The sequence below is a fragment of the Lepisma saccharinum genome, chromosome 19 (assembly GCF_977018435.1).
Source record: "Lepisma saccharinum chromosome 19, izLepSacc3.1, whole genome shotgun sequence".
Taxonomy (NCBI): Eukaryota; Metazoa; Arthropoda; class Insecta; order Zygentoma; family Lepismatidae; genus Lepisma; species Lepisma saccharinum.
The window spans coordinates 57241963-57259848 of record NC_139247.1 but is presented as its reverse complement, the minus strand read 5'-3'; positions in this window follow the sequence as shown (position 1 = coordinate 57259848).

Genomic DNA, 17886 nt, shown 5'->3' with positions numbered 1-17886 from the left:
TTAAAAATCTAGGTGCCCTCGATGGGTTACTTACCAAGAAACAACGTGAGAAGAAACGTTCTTGCTTGTCAAAAGGACAAGGAATGAAATTACTTCTCAGCACACCTCAATTGAGACGCTTGCAGCGTTCGCGGAAACAGCAAAAGATCGGAGGTTTCATATTCAGCATCCCGGCCATCCTGGCAGCATTGGGGGCCGTTGGAAGTTTGGCCGGCGGAAGTGCCGCCATCGCGAAAACCGTCATCGACTCGAAGAAGAACAAGGCCGAGTTGGAAGAACAGAAACGTCACAACCTGGCCATGGAGAAGAAAAAGGGGAAGGGCGTGATGAGAAAGTTTAAAAAAAAGAAACAGAAGCACTCACCAACCGAGACATTGAATCTCTGATCGAACCGTTACAAATTAAACACTTCAGAGGAGTTTTCATGTCCGACTCGTTACCTTCAACCGTCAAAAAAAGAGAATGCGGAGTAGTCAACTTGGACGGTCAAGAAAATCCAGGCACGCATTGGATATGTTACCACAAAAATAATGATAAAGCATTCGTTTTCGATTCTTTCGGAGGTGTTCCACCTACAAATTTAATTCATTATCTGAAAACGAGCAAAACCTCTATATACTACAACGACGAACGCATTCAAGATTTCGGAGACGTGAACTGCGGTCATCTCTGCCTCTCCGTGCTCGCGTTTCTCTCTAAAATAAATAACCCTACGGTCGAAGATTTCTAGAAAGCATTGTGGAACCTCAAACAGCATCACTAGGATGGGCGTGTTCCATCTCACGAGCGAATCTTCGATCTTGAAACTCACGCTGCACGACGACATCGTCTATCCTAAATCCGTGGCTCTGCATGCATTCTACAGCATGTACCTCATACCTAACGTCACCCAGCACAACAACAAAATTAGCGTCGGAAGCGAACACATCGTCGTCACGCCAGGCCAATACAATCTTTCCACTTTGCAAGCTCAATTACCCAAAGGCACGTACCTTTCTCAAAATTCGGTCACGCACAGAGTGGAAATCCTATCCGCGACGGAGACCGTGGACCTGGGCACCATGGGAGAACTTTTAGGTTTCGAGAACAACAGCAAACTCGAAGCTGGCATCAAGCACGTAGCAACCAACATTCCTAAATTCTTGGCCATAGAGACTCTGAACGTACACTGTAACGTGGCGGAAGGCATGATCACGAAATCTTCGGACGGATTGTTAGGAAGTCACAAGCAGACGGGAATCATAGCCACTTTCAAACCAAGTTCCGAGTTCATAGAACCGATCATCTACACGCCCTCTTCGCCGATCTATTTTCCAGTATGTCGCAACCGCATAGACGACATAGAGTTGGTGGTGACGAACGAGAAAGGAGACGTGGTGGATTTCGCAGGTGCCACTACGACGGCCATCGTGGAGATCAACGTATAATAAATAACCATACATGTAAAATGGAGCAAATCGAAAGTTACGAATTGCAATCTTTCCCTCCCAACCGTCGCACGTTCGCCAATCTCAACGAGGCGAACAGGGAGATCGAATACGACGTGGACGTAGGCGATGGGTTCGTTCATCCTCACAGAGCGGACCTCTACCTTCAATTCGAGGTGGTGAAGAAAGAAAGCGGAGACGCGTTTCCCGCAGCAGCAAACTTGATACTCGTGGACAACTTCGTGCCTCACCTGTTCTCGCAGGTGGAGGTGAGGAAACACAACACCGTCATCGACAGAATAGATTATCCAGGCATCACGTCGACGGCAGTGGGAACGTTGAAATTATCCAAAACGGACGCAGCGTACTACCAGGCCGGGGGATTCGAAGCCGGGACCAAAATATCGACGAGAAGTCACACGGTGCTCTTTCCCATGCGTCTGCTGCCTGGTTTCTTCTCGGACTACAAGGAGATCATGTGGAAGGGAGGACTGAGGATCACGTTTCGAAGAGCGGCCAACGACAACGACACACTGATGCGATACGCTACTTTGGGTCCGGACGGCACCACGCCGATAGCCAACACTTTACCCGAAGCAGCGAAATGCGTCATCCGAAGCATGGAATTGAGAATGCCGGTGGTGGAATACGAAGCAAACTACGCCCTCAAGTACAAAGCGGAGATCTTGAAAAGTCCGCAGGTGTCGATTCACTTTCACGGTTACCAGTGCGTGCAGAAGATGGCGTCGGGAAGTCACATGGAATTCGACGTGACGACGCAGTTCAACAACATACAGTTCGACATGCCAGATTTCGTCGTGGTGCTTTTTCAGACCGGGAGGGACAAGAATCAGGAAAAAGATTCCAGCAAGTTCGACGACTGCAAGATCAAGAACGTTTATCTGAAGAACGGTAGGAACGAAGTGTTCCCGCGCGAGAATTACAACCTCGACATGACCAAAGACGATTACCTCAAACTTTACGAAGCTTACACGGCTTACAAACGCGTGACCGAGGGAAGCGTGGACATGTATTACACGCCCAGCGAATTCAAAGCACGGAGACCCATGACCGTCATCAACACATCTAAGAGAAGGCAGGTGGTGGTCAACGATCGCACCAACATCAAGGTCGTCTGCGAGTTCCACGACGCGCTGCCTGCCGATACTCTATGCAGCGTCATCCTGATTGCAGAGAAGTCCTTCGTCCACGACGTGAAGAACGAGAGGGTGACGGAACAGTTTTAAAATTCATAAAAAATTGCCACATACTAAAAATCAACATCCAACACATTTTAGGTTATATAAAATTTGTGAAAACCTTATAATACTGAAATATTAAAACAAACAGAGTCCCTTGTAGGTTAGTTCGGTGCGTAAATAAAAAAATGATAGGTTAAGTTATATCACTTAGGATCGTAAAAAAAATTAAAAAATCGTAAAAAAAAAATAGGTTAAGTTGTATCACGTAAGATCGTGATATACCTACCAAGTATGAGTGGAAAAAATGAGTGCAGTGAAAATTTGTACTAAAACATCGCTAAACGCTAAAACATCGACAAAAAATTGTCAAAATATGTCAAAAACTTATATTCAATTGATAAAAAAAAAAATACCTACAAAATATGATCCTCAAATGATGACGTTCAAACAGTGCATAAATAAAAAAAAATGATAGGTTAAGTTATATCACTTAGGATCGTAAAAAAAATTAAATAATCGTAAAAAAAAGGATAGGTTAAGTTGTATCACGTAAGATCATAATATACCTACCAAGTATGAGTGGAAAAAAAATGAGTATAGTGAAAATTTGTACTAAAACATCGCTAAACGCTAAAACATCGACAAAAAATTGTCAAAATATGTCAAAAACTTATATTCGATTGATAAAAAAAAGGCATACCTACTAAGTATTGCGTAGAACCGGCCAATATACACTACTTACTTATGACAATAATATCGTCAGCATAATATTCTAGGCACTTGCCTCGCAAATCTCCTAATATGCATTCCATCATTCTTGCGAGACAAGCTGTACCTATGGTCATACCAAATGGAACCCGACAATATCTTAATTGTTGCGTTGGCGTAAGGAAAGCAGTAAGATCTCTACTTTTCTCATCTAATAAAACTTGATGAAAAGCCTTTCTGACGTCGAGAACCGAATAGACGTTTCCCCGAGAGAGATACGAAAGAGATTCTTGCATAGGTTGTGTTGGGTATGAATGATACACGATCTTTTTATTCAGTTCAAAATAATCTACTACTAATTGGAACCTTACACATAAGCTTACAATATTTTTGCACAGATTATCATACTACAAAAACAGCTTTTTGCCCTACAAAAATTAATTGGTTAAGCTATATAATTCGGCAAAATATTTATAAATGTATAAAGTATGGAAAATATATAAGTGTGCCTATATAATTGAAACACACAAGGAATAAAAACACAGAAGAAACACACGAGAAATAGAAATTAAGTAAGTATATGTGAAGAAGGCAATGAGGTAAATGAGGCAAGGTGTCAGTATTCATAGATTAACATCTTAATTCGTTGTTTAAATTTGGTCAAATTTCTCTCCTTTTTCCAGGCTACAGGCAGTTCATTCGACGCCTTACTTGCCAGAGATGATATGAATTTTGATCCGTATCTTGCCTTGTTACATTTTGGTACTCGGATACTGTTGGTGTTGTTGGATCGCAGATTGGGATAATGTATGTTACTACAAAGGGCGTTCAATAAGTTTTGCACAGATGGTTATAATATTTTTATTAGTTGCAATATGATGATGAAATTTTAGGTGAACATACTTTGATCATTTGGCTAGAAGACCATGTCACTCAATGTAGCCTCCATCTGCTGCGACGCATCTCGTCCAAAGTTCTTTCCAGGCCTTGAATGCACTTTCGTAAAATTCAGGTTGCTGACTCTTACACCATTGTTTCACACAAGAAATGAGGTCCTTGTCACTGTCGAATGTTTTTCCCCGCAGGTGGGTCTTCAGACGACCAAACAGGAAGAAATCCGAAGGAGCCAAGTCCGGACTATAGGGAGGCTGAGGGACAACTTCCCATCCCATTTTCATGATTTTTTGCTGCGTCATCATGGCTGTGTGAGGCTTGGCATTGTCATGATGGAGTTTGATGACCTTGCCTTGCAGTCATTTCAGCAAGCTGTCTTGTGGTTACACATCTGTCCTTTTGGATGATTTGATGAATGGCTTCCTTGTTCACATCGATCACTACACTTGATGGTCTACCACATCTTGGTTTGTCCAAAAGAGTAAAATCACCACCTTTAAACCTCTGCAACCGTCGTTGGATACTGGCGCTGTCCAATGTGTTATCCCCATAAACCGGAAGCATCTTCCTGTGTGGTACTGATGTCTACTTCAGTGTCCATTGTAGTTTTACCTGTGAACAATAGGGAAAAGAAATATTACCATTTTAATAGTGTGTTCACCTAAAATTTCATTATCATATTGCAACTAATAACAATATTATAACCATCTGTGCAAAACCTATTGAACGCCCTTTGTACATATTAATTACTTTGCCTCTTAGTAAGGTTGTGTTTGTGAATTGCCTGATGAAGTTTTAGTAGAAACGCATATTTTCGCCTGGATTCAAGCGTGGGTAGTTGCAGTTCTCTGCTCGTTCGTGAAGACGTGTGTGCTGTATTGCGAAAGTGTTTGAAACATACTCTTTGTCGATTTCCCTTCCTCTAAGCCCATGGTGATTTTTCAAAGCTCCAAACAAATCTAAATGTCTACCGCCACTGTTACCTGTACAATCCAAAGTGGTGTGATCTGTTTGGTCTTGCTCACTTTCGCGTCACGGCCTCCCCGATGGCGCAGTGGTAGCGTCTTCGCTTTGTAATCAAGGGGTCCCGGGTTCGATACCCGGTGGAGGTACAAGTGGTTCGGACCTTACTTTAAACTGTAGGTCCAGTCCCGATTAGCCTTACTGTGCATAAAGTGGACTTAAAACAACAAATCAATCAATCAACTTTCGCGTCACATTGGTGCTTTGTGGCATTCACGCCTTGCAAACTAACATTCCGGCATTGAAGTTTGCACCACTGACTATGTTTTTGTTGAAATATTAATTTCATCATATAAGATGATCCTCACAGACAAAATTGCGGAGTTTGAATGTGGATAACATGAAAAGGATTGTTGCCTATCTATACGGCGAAGAGTGGATTTTAATAGCAAATTTCCAATGGTAAGTTCTGCCATCGCCGTAGGGTTAGGCAACACATATAACGTTATTTCAGGATATAGGTGTCCAATTTTCATTGCCGGTGACTATACCTAATCAGCATTTTTCAGGAATTTTGAACTATTTTAAGTTTTTTTTCCAACCTACTTCAAGATTTTTCGAGCCTAACTTAAGATTTCTAGGACCTATTTTAGGCTTTTAGAACCTATTTTAGGGATTCTTGAACCTATTTTAGAATTTTTAGAGCCTATTTTAGGAACTTAAAAGCACACTTTTTAGAACCTAAAAATTGGAGGTCTACTTATGAGGCACCGCGGTGGTCTTTCAACCCATCTGCGTGCGGACTGATGCCACTGTAGAACTTCCTCCTCTGTTTGAAAACTTGCTGGCGTGGTAAGCATGCATAGATACATTCTCTTTTCATTTGCCGTAGAATGCCTATAAGATTTAGGCTTCCAGAGGGCAAGAACCACTGCTCTTCACTGGTGCAAGTGTATGCAGGAGGCGCCGTCTTTAAAATGACAAAAATGGTGTTGTGAAGCTCACTTGATCAGTGTTGCAGCCTTGAGGTTGTTTTGTAAATAACAGTCGATACCTCATGTAAATTTGAACTGTTTACAGTCTGTCCTGTAATTTTTTTCACCGCCACTGAGTCCATATCATTACACTGATCATTGAACGCCCTTCTAACATTTAGTGATACAATTTAGCGGTAATTCTGAATACAATTTGGGATGAGACTTTCAGTTAAACTTCTTTATGACGCCACTAGAGGGAAGTGAGAATATAGAAGTAGGCAATTGGCAAATAAACATATACAATTCTATAAAGAACTCGATTTACGCAACAAAATATTTTGAATCTCTTCTAAATTTAATGAAAATGGTAACATTATCGTATGAGGGAAACGGATTCCTTCAAATTTCCTTCAAATTTACAGGAGAAAGTACTTACGGAAATCATTTTCTTTAGCGTTGTGGAAGTTCCTGAATATAGATTTGATCCATTTTAATGTGAATGCGTGTTGTTTTCTGCGAAAATCTCTGTCAGACACGTTGTTTCTGCTCCCGCCATTTGCTTTCTGCATGAGAGTGCAATGTTCCGTGTGTTAAGATGATGCAACCCCGTAGCCAGTGTTTCAGCCTCGCCATGTTTTCACAGAACTACGTGTCGAGTATTTTTAATTTTTTTTGGAACGCGTTTACCACTCTCTAATTGCTATGAAATTTCGCCTACTCACTAATTGAGACCTCCTAATCACGAATCTGCATGTAATAATTGGCGGTCAAGTATGGAAATCGATAAAAAAAAGAAATAAACTATGTTTTCTTAACGTAACGTAACCCTACCATAAGAACAGCAGCTCCACGGAACAAGCCATTTTCCCCGAATGGGTGTCACTTATCGCACAACACTGTAGCAACATTGTGTTCTGACGTCATAGGAGAGAGCTTTTTCATGTTAGGCAATGCAAGGTAACGCGTCTCTTAGCGAAAATATTAATTTTTCTTCGTATTTATGCTAATGGAACCTAACCTAACAGGCCTAACTTAACCACGTAGGCATTCCTCGTCTGACGTCAATATTCAAGGTTGCAAGATTGTTGTGCGTAAAGGAAGAGCATTAACGAATTGCGAAAGAAAGATGGTTCCGAATTGCTGTGTATGGACAATGAACGTGGTAAATCGCAAGGTTATTTTACAAGTTCTACACGTAAATGCGATGTATTAGCATAATTTCAAATCCGGGCACGAAAGTAGATATTTTCCGGTGAACGAGGTTGCAACACTGCATACATCGACAAAACACTCTCAGAACGCCCCCTAAACCAGTACGCCATCACGGCCATAATGTGTTACAGATTCGAAACAACAAGTAACAGTAAGTACTCGTAAATAGAATAAATAGACATTATCTTAGTTAGAAATGCATTATTTCACCTTAAGAAATGTTCCGCATTCGAAAATAACACGTTAGCAATGTAAAGAAGTCCGAAATATATGATTCGTAGGTGTTTCCCTCATACGATAATAGTACCATGAAAATATATCATGCACGATCATTTCTCACGTACAGTCAACGGCAAAGGAAATGATAGGCAAATTGGCCATTACTACTTTCACGACATCCTATGTTGTTTCAAGGAATGCAATTCTACAGATGTTGCCCTCTGTTTACACAACAGGCATCTTATATTCAAGTACTGATCATCACATGTTAGAACCAGTGCTGTGCGTCTACGCGTAAACAACGATAGTCTACATTCTACACGTAGACAATTTTATACACGTAGATGATGTAATCTATGTAAACAACATGGCGAAAGGTGATAACTTAGCAAAGGGCGCCGTGGAAATAAAACAAAATTATACTGCGTACTAGTTGCTGATGTGTGAAAAGAATTTTTCATACTCTTCCTTCCAAATTCGAACAATTTCTCACCTAGGAAAAACCCTAAGATAGGAAATATTCTAGTGTTTTATGGGGAAAAGACTAATTTAGCCTCACAACTGACATCTGTTGTTTCTTTTGCATACTATTTATCTTCTTCCATAGTTGATAATAGAAGAGAAGATAAATTTTGTTGTAAATAGGATTCTTTTCAGTTCGTTAGGAACCAATATAAGTAGATCAAAAATGTGACTCCCAGGCCAACTCTGATTTCTTGACCAAACGACTACAAAAAGTTGAAAAACTCACTTTCTCTCCCCGTTCCGCGCCTTATTTATTGCGCTGACGATGTTTCACGGGCGCAAAAAGGCAGTGATGAGTGAAAGATGAGCTCTCATCCTCTCATCCTTCTCATCCTTCTTATTTCTCTTATCCTCCTCTCATCCTCCTCTCATCCTCTCATCTTCCTCTTATCCTCTCATCCTCTTATTCTCTCATCCTCTTATTTTTTGAAAGATGAGTGCACCTTATCGTAATTTTCCAAGTCTGGGACCAAATGTTTATATATCGTGATCTTCGTAAACCTCTCCTCTCATCCTCTCATCCTCTCATCCTCTCATCTTTTGAAGGATGAGTGCACCTTATCGTAATTTTCCAAGTCCGAGACCAAATGTTTATATATCGTGACCTTCGTAAACCTCTCCTCTCATCCTCTTATTCTCTCATTCTCTCATCCTCTCATCCTCTTATTCTCTCATTCTCTTATTCTCTCATCCTCTCATTTTCTCATCCTCTCTACCTTTAGAATATTGTCGTCAACATTAGAGATGAAGTTGGAGTGCTGGAATCAACGGGGCCAAATGTTTATATATCGTGACCTTCGTAAACCTCTCTCTTGGGGGAACGATGTGGCATATACACACGCGCGCGCTCTCATCCTCTCATCCTCTCATCTTTTGAAAGATGAGTGCACCTTATCGTAATTTTCCAAGTCCGGGACCAAATGTTTATATATCGTGACCTACGTAAACCTCTCTTCTCATCTTCTCATCCTCTCATCCTCTCATTTTTGAAAGATGAGTGCATCTTATCGTAATTTTCCAAGTCCGGGACCAAATGTTTATATATCGTGACCTTCGTAAACCTCTCCTCTCATCCTCTCATCCTCTCATCTTTTGAAAGATGAGTGCATCTTATTGTAATTTTCCAAGTCCGGGACCAAATGTTTATATATCGTGACCTTCGTAAACCTCTCTCTCGGGGAGGGAACGATGTGCCAAACACACACACGCGCGTGCGCGCGTATGCCTCTCATTATTTTCCGTATTGTGACGCAAACAAACAAACAAAATAATAATTGTTGTTTTTTAGGATACCTGGCCCCTATAACCTCGCCAGGGGTGCGTGGTGCCCAACCAAAAAAAAAGTAAAAGGTTCTAACGGCTGCGGTTCTAGATTACCACACCTCTGTAGAGTTTCACGTGTTTTTTTTTTCCCCCAAACTTCCATGAAACCCTACAGAGGACCTCCGTAATGCATGCAACGTGTACTAACGACTCTAGTGTTATTTGATGTTGTGATATTTTTGGATATAGAGTTTTATTGTGAGATATAGATAAAAATAATTATGTTTATTATAATATTTTCTTGATGAAGATGGAGAATATATATGTGTTACAAATAAAGTTGCATGCTTTTTTTTCTAGTGTGTGTGTATGTGTTTTTGATGTTTCGACAGCATCTGAAACGATAAAAAAAGAAATTTTATTGTTAATTTTTACGTGTAAAAAACAACAACAAATTTTTTTGTGCAAATTCTGATTGTCTCGTGCTATAGTAATGAAAAAAGATATTGTAACTGATAACTGATGAAATTGACATTGTAACTGATCTGAACTAGTGAAATTCGTATTGTGCCATTCTAACTGATTGTGCTAGTACTAAAAATTTCTTATTGTGCAAGAAAATAGATGTTAAAAACCTGTTAAAACTGCTCTGTGACCCTCTCATTCTTCACGTCGTAGGCGAAGAACTTCTCTGCAATCAGGATGACGCTACACAGGGTGTCCTCGGGCAAGGCATCGTGGAACTCGCAGACGATCTTGATGTTGGTTCGATCGTTGACCACCACCTGCTTTCTTTTTGTGGTATTGATGACGGTCATGGGTCTCCGGGTTTTGAATTCGCTGGGCGTGTAGTACATGTCCACGCTTCCCTCGGTCACGCGTTTGTAAGCCGAAAACGCTTCGTAAAGTTTGAGATAATCGTCTTTGGTCATGTCGAGGTTGTAATTCTCGCGCGGGAACACTTCGTTCCTTCCGTTCTTGAGATATACGTTCTTGATCTTGCAGTCGTCGAATTTGCTGGAATCTTTTTCCTGATTCTTGTCCCTCCCGGTCTGAAAGAGCACCACGACGAAATCTGGCATGTCGAACTGTATGTTGTTGAACTGCGTCGTCACGTCGAATTCCATGTGACTTCCCGTCGCCATCTTCTGCACGCACTGGTAACCGTGAAAGTGAATCGGTACCTGCGGACTTTTCAAGATCTCCGCTTTGTACTTGAGGGCATAGTTTGTCTCGTATTCCACCACCGGCATTCTCAATTCCATGCTCCGGATGACGCACTTGGCTGCTTCGGGTAAAGTGTTGGCTATCGGCGTGGTGCCGTCCGGACCCAAAGTAGCGTATCGCATCAGTGCGTCGTTGTCGTTGGCCGCTCTTCGAAACGTGACTCTCAGTCCTCCCTTCCACATGATCTCCTTGTAATCGGAGAAGAATCCTGGAAGCAGACGCATGGGAAAGAGCACTGTGTGACTTCTCGTCGATATTTTGGTCCCCGCTTCGAATCCCCCGGCCTGGTAGTACGCTGCGTCTGTTTTGGATAATTTCAAAGTTCCCACTGCCGTCGACGTGATGCCTGGATAATCTATTCTGTCGATGACGGTGTTGTGTTTCCTCACCTCCACCTGCGAGAACAGGTGAGGCACGAAGTTGTCCACGAGTATCAAGTTTGCTGCTGCGGGAAACGCGTCTCCGCTTTCTTTCTTCACCACCTCGAATTGAAGGTAGAGGTCCGCTCTGTGAGGATGAATGAACCCATCGCCTACGTCAACGTCGTATTCGATCTCCCTGTTCGCCTCGTTGAGATTGGCGAACGTGCGACGGTTGGGAGGGAAAGATTGCAATTCGTAACTTTCGATTTGCTCCATTTTACATGTATGGTTATTTATTATACGTTGATCTCCACGATGGCAGTAGTTGTTGCACCTGCGAAATCCACCACGTCTCCTTTCTCGTTCGTCACCACCAACTCTATGTCGTCTATGCGGTTGCGACATACTGGAAAATAGATCGGCGAAGAGGGCGTGTAGATGATCGGTTCCATGAACTCGGAACTGGGTTTGAACGTGGCGATGATTCCCGTCTGCTTGTGACTCCCCAGTAATCCGTCCGAGGATTTCGTGATCATGCCTTCCGCCACGTTACAGTGTACGTTCAGAGTCTCTATGGCCAAGAATTTAGGAATGTTTGTTGCTACGTGCTTGATGCCAGCTTCGAGTTTGGTGCCGTTCTCGAAACCTAAAAGTTCTCCTATGGTGCCCAGGTCCACGGTCTCCGTCGCGGATAGGATTTCCACTCTGTGCGTGACCGAATTTTGAGAAAGGTATGTGCCTTTGGGTAACTGAGCTTGCAAAGTGGAAAGATTGTATTGGCCTGGCGTGACGACGATGTGTTCGCTTCCGACGCTAATTTTGTTGTTGTGATGCGTAACATTGGGTATGAGGTACATGCTGTAGAATGCACGCAGAGCCACGGATTTAGGATAGACGATGTCGTCGTGCAGCGTGAGTTTCAAGATCGAAGATTCGCTCGTGAGATGGAACACGCCCATCCTAGTGATGGTGTTTGAGGTTCCACAATGCTTTCTGGAAATCCTCGATCGTAGGGTTATTTATTTTAGAGAGAAAGGCGAGCACGGAGAGGCAGAGATGACCGCAGTTCACGTCTCCGAAATTTTGAATGCGTTCGTCGTTGTAGTATATGGAGGTTTTGCTCGTTTTCAGATAATGAATTAAATTTGTAGGTGGAACACCTCCGAAAGAATCGAAAACGAATGCTTTGTTATTGTCATCATTTTTGTGGTAACATATCCAATGCGTGCCTGGATTTTCTTGACCGTCCAAGTTGACTACTCCGCATTCTCTTCTTTTAACGCTTGAAGGTAACGAGTCGGACATGAAAACTCCTCTGAAGTGTTTGATTTGTAACGGTTCGATCAGAGATTCAATGTCTCGGTTGGTGAGTGCTTCTGTTTCTTTTTTTTAAACTTTTTCATCACGCCCTTCCCTTTCTTCTCCATGGCCAGGTTGTGACGTTTCTGTTCTTCCAATTCCGCCTTGTTCTTCTTCGAGTCGATGACAGTTTTCGCGATGGCGGCACTTCCGCCGGCCAAACTTCCAACGGCCCCCAATGCTGCCAGGATGGCCGGGATGCTGAATATGAAACCTCCGATCTTTTTCTGTTTCCGCGAACGCTGCAATCTTTTCAATTGAGGTGTGCTGAGCAGCAATTTCATTCCGTGTCCTTTCGACAAGCAAGAACGTTTCTTCTCGCGTTGTTTCTTGGTGAGTAACCCATCGAGGGCACCTAGATTTTTTAGATTCGAATATGGTATCTGGTACACAACACCCTTGGGCTTCATGTTGATGCTTTATGTGTTATTTTCACGGTATGTTATTTATATATATATTCTGAGATTTTTTCTTGTGTAGTTTTTTTACGGTATGTTATTTATATATTTTCAAGGCCTCGCAGTTGTTACACAAATTCTATTAGGTGCTTCGTTTTCTTGCCAAGAAGTTCCTTTGTCCCCTTGTACACGATTCGAGTTTTGTTCTCGATTAAAATAGATAGCTTCTCGTCGGATAACATGTTAGCGTATCGATCTGGTAAAAATAGACTGTATTGTGCGTTGAGCAACAGGCGTACCTTGGGACCATACTGGGTAGAAACGATTGAACCAGAAGTTATCGTGTAAGGTTTGTCGACTTCCAATTCCTGAATTTTTACATACTCAACTAACAAATTTAGCACTTGTTTTAATGCTTGGAGATCACTTATTTTTTCAGTCGTCATATCAAAAAAAATTTCAGTGTGTTAGAGAGAAAATTAATTGTTTTTTTTTTCACGATGTGTGTTATTTATATATATACCGAAGATTATTTTTTTTCACGATGTGTGTTATTTATATATCAAGTTTTTTTTTTCACGATTTGTATCGTATATATATTATTATTTTTTTAACAGAGGAAGAAAGTCCGTGCTTCGGAAAACGCGATGATGTGCGTAATGATATCTTCCGTCTCCTGCATAGACTTGTACCAATCTACTGTGTACCGTCTTCTCCCCTGCCTTGCCTCGTGCAATTCATCGAACCTATCGTTTAATTTCTCCCCTGCAGCCAAAAGCAGAATGTTGAGATCACCGCACCTCAGGCCACTGATCTCCCGAAGACGGTCCTTGAGAACTATTTCACACGGAATTCGAAATACCGGCGTCGTTCTTGCTATGATCACAAGTTTATTAACATCTCCGTTAACTACCTTTTTGAATATTTTAGATAGTAGTTCGTGCGGCAAATCAGTTATGCGAGACATGTTGTTATTATTATTATTTTTTACTCTATGTTATTTATATACCCCACCCCAATTTTTGTTTCGTGTTCATGGCGATGGTGGTGCCTAGTGCGGCGACCCGTTCACCCAACGATGCGTCTCTACTCACGAACCTTTCGAAAGCTGCGTGCTCTAACTTTCTGTCTGCTTCGTGACGTGCATCCAGATCCGTCTGCGTGGTGTTGTAGGCGATGTCGTGATCTTTGCATGCGGCATCCAACGGATTCACACCCTTGTCTCCTCTCTCCAATCTTTTCTCGAGTTTGGTACCCGGTCCGCAGTACTGGTAGCCAGGTAGATGCATCTCGAAAGGTAACTTGTTGATGATGTCGTTCACGAGTCCCTTTCCTTCGGCCACGTTCCAAAATTTCGGAGGCAGCGTGTTGATGATTTTGATCAGGTAACCTATGCCCTTGTCATCGTTCACGATGAAGTTGGAAAGTTTCGTGCTGATCATGTCCACGATGCCAACCTTCTCGTTGTAGAAATTACGATTGCCTGCATTCTCTTCGCCGGCTATCACCAACAATCGGTCCACGAGTTTCCTAACGTCGTCCACCCAAACGAATTCTTTGGGTAGCGTGTTGTAGCGTTTGACGCCGCTGCCTGTTTTGACCTGGTTCCAAATCGGTTTGATGAGATTCCTGTACTTCTCGCCGCTGCTCGATTTCACCCTATTCTGCGAGGCGTCGTTGTTCTGGTACAAGGCATCCGTCATGATCAGAATTTCCTTGTAACTTTGGTAATCTTCGTCGGTGTAATCTTTCGGCTGCTTTTTGGCGACGAGTTCCCACAGTCCCACCGTACCCGGATACCTGTTCCAACTATCCTTGTCGCCTAAATTGACTTTAATGTCGTTGCCTTCGAAGGTCACCTTCGATTTCCCAATCTTCCACACCACACCCCCGCCTTCGTTGGTTTCCATGCTGGGATACAATCCGAACACTTCATCCTTGTCGAACTTCCCCGTGCTCAGGTAGTCTCGTGCCAAAGGCCCCAACTCGATTTTATCCGAAGACGAGGTGCTACCAATAGCTCGACGTCGTGCCGGTGCATCCTTCAGTTCGAACGGCGTCGAAGGAATGCTCGAAATGGGCGTGGGTACGGCGTAACTTTTAGCTGCGAGCGGTACGAGTTCGTTGATCAAATTTTTATTTTGTTCCGTGACACTTTTAATTTCTTTACCTAGACCGCTGATGGCATCGATCACAGGTTGATCCTGACGTTTCTTCTCTTCATAGAATCCGCGATTCTCGGATTTCCAACCTTTGAAACGTTTCGCGAGGTAATCGCGAAGCTTGAGATTTTCGTCTTCAATTTTTCGTTTCGTCATGACGTTATTTATACACGTTGTTTCTCACAACGTTGCAACGTTTAGAAAGTTGTTGATTTTGTTTCTGTATTTTCCGTCGTTGGGTTTCCTCGTCATGTCGATCGTAGCGAATCCAAAATCGTCACCGTTCCAGCAAGTAGAGCAGCAGCGTTCCGAAAATTGATTGTAGTTCATGTCTCCGCCTACGTAGTCATCGTACGCGTGCTTGAGGTTGGTGTGATCTTGACGAAACAAACATATGAAATTAGCATTGTCGCGTACTAACTGTTTTGGAATTTTGGAAAACGTTTGAGCTAGGTAGAAGCAATCCATTCCTTTGTGACGACCTTGCGTGAAAAAGTTGCGAATTTCATTTTGATTTTCCAGGATGGCATCGTCGAACACAACGACTGAATTTTCACAACAATCGTGGAGTGGTTTTATTTCCGAGGCGAACGTTGCAATGTCCAGACCATCGTACAGTTTCATCAGTTGCTGGTATTTGGATTGCTCCAAACTTTTCGAGAACACGTACAGGTGCCTGTTCTTCGAATCTAACCAATTCGGTGCGAGGAGAAAATTGTCCACGAGCAGTGTTGTTTTCCCACACCCCGAAGGACCTACGATCAGACAGCGGATGCTGTCGGGAAGCAATTCGCCGTTCTTTTTTTTTCTCGTTTGACTTTCCGAATTAGGTAAACGTTTCACAACATTCCACGTACTCATAGAATCACTTCGTTTGAATCGATCCAACTTGTTTCCGGAAGTCCCAGCCATTTCACCAAAAGTTTGTTGCCTCTCTTGCGCAAAACTTTTTCGATAAGGTAGGTGTCGGGGTGTTTCGTTTTAGAGAGTTCCTCTTCGTAGAAGCGCCCCAATAAAATTTCACCGCCACTGTCTTTTATTATATACGTGTGACGGTTCCCGGGTAGAACTCGAACCACGGTAAAAAGTTCAGTGCTCCAGTTTCGTGTGAAACCCCTGTCGAACGTTCGCTTCAATTTACTGACCCTCACCTGTTCTCCAATTTTGTATTTAGCTTTTTTTGTCGTGGGCGTGTACTTTGGACAGTAAACGCTAGAAATTAAACGTTGCTCGTCAGACTTGGTAACGTCAGCTGGCTTCATGCCTATCGTTCCGTGCCGTGTGTGATTATAGTCGTTAACAAGTTCCGGAAGAATAGTGACCCACTTGTAGCTTCCCTGAAGCGTGAAGCGTGACCACATGCGTGATTTCAGAGTGCGATTGAATCTTTCCACGATGCTGGCCTTGACGTCACTGAAGGTCGAGTAATGTTGAACGTTGTGTTTCCGAATAAACTTTTGGAATACGGCATTGTAAAATTCCTTCCCTTTGTCCGTGTGCAGAAACCGAGGTCGTCTACCGCCGCTTTCGCAAAAAATTGTCTTGAATGCTTCCGTGACGCACGTCCCCGTTTTCGCCTTCAAAGGTAGAGCCCATGCGAATTTCGAAAATGTGTCTATGACGGTAAGGAGGTACTTGTTGCCCTTGTTCAATTTATGTACATTTTTTAACTTGCCGCTACTCATCTCCACGAGGTCACTTTCCCAGAGGTCGTCGATTCCCTTGGTTACCACAGCCAAACGTTCGTAGTTGCGGCGTGCAGGTTTATGCAATTCTTGGACGATGGCCTGCCTAGACATTTTTATTATTTTTAGAGATTACGTTTGAAGAGAAGCACCAGCGTGATGGGATTCAAAGAGGGTGGCACTTCGCTCGTGTTTTGAATGATCAGCTTATCGCCGGCACTCACGTCGAAAACAGTAAGATCTTCGTCTTCGTGTATTTCATATATGTTGCGCGTTTCGTTCCAACGCGCCAGAGGAATGTTTCCTGCTTTCTGGACGCCACGATTCGATATCAAAGTCATGGTGGGAACGCTAGCTTTTCTGCCGTGAGACCAGTACGAAAATTCGTTTATCTGAATTGTGCCATCGAGGAGAAACTTGTAGTACGGATGATAAGGATGTAGCATGTACAGTTTGCTACCTTCGACGAACGTGGAGATTCTCTGTTGATTGGGTACACTGTTGATTTCGATGGCCTGCAGAGAATGCAGTTTAGCGAATTTAGTATCGACGCTAACGAGGTTGCTGTGAAGCTGACCCAGTGTGTTTTGTATGGGCAACAAATGTTCGACTATGGTATCCGTTACGGTAGAAAATGACGGTTTGATTTTCACTTCCACGTTCAACTGCTTGTAGCTTTCGTTGAGTTCTTGCAACTTGGCACCGAAAGAGGCCAGCGTCGATTCCTGCGTTGATTCCAGCACTCCAACTTGATCTCTGATGTTGACCACAATGTTCTGAAGGTTCTCGATTTGATTCAATTTCGAGCTCTTCTCGGTAAGATCGTTCACGATGATTCGCATCTCTGTAAACTGCATGTGAAGGTCGGCGACGCTCTGCGAAGTGGGCAGCGTCGACACCAGGGAAGCAAGTTCGTCTCGAATCTGTTCCACGTTCGCCGTTTCCGTTTCCAGTCGTTTCAGCATACGTGATATGTTCCTTTTCAAAGCATGTAATTCTTTGGAGGTGGGGAGATTGGCCACCCTACTCTCGAGATCGCTCAACGAGCTTTTGATGTCACTCGAATCGGATAGTGCCGTCACCGCCGTTTTCAATTTTTCCAAATCTTCGCTCGAAGGTACGCTCGTCCGTAACGATTCCAAGTCACCCTGTATGTTGTCCAGTACGTGATGAAAATGAGCGAGATTGGATTCGACCTTCAAATTTTCCAAATATTGGATCTTCTGCTGAACCGTGCTCAACGTGTCTTGAATACTCGTCAACACACTTGCTTCAGCGTGAATATTTTTAATTTCTTCGTTGA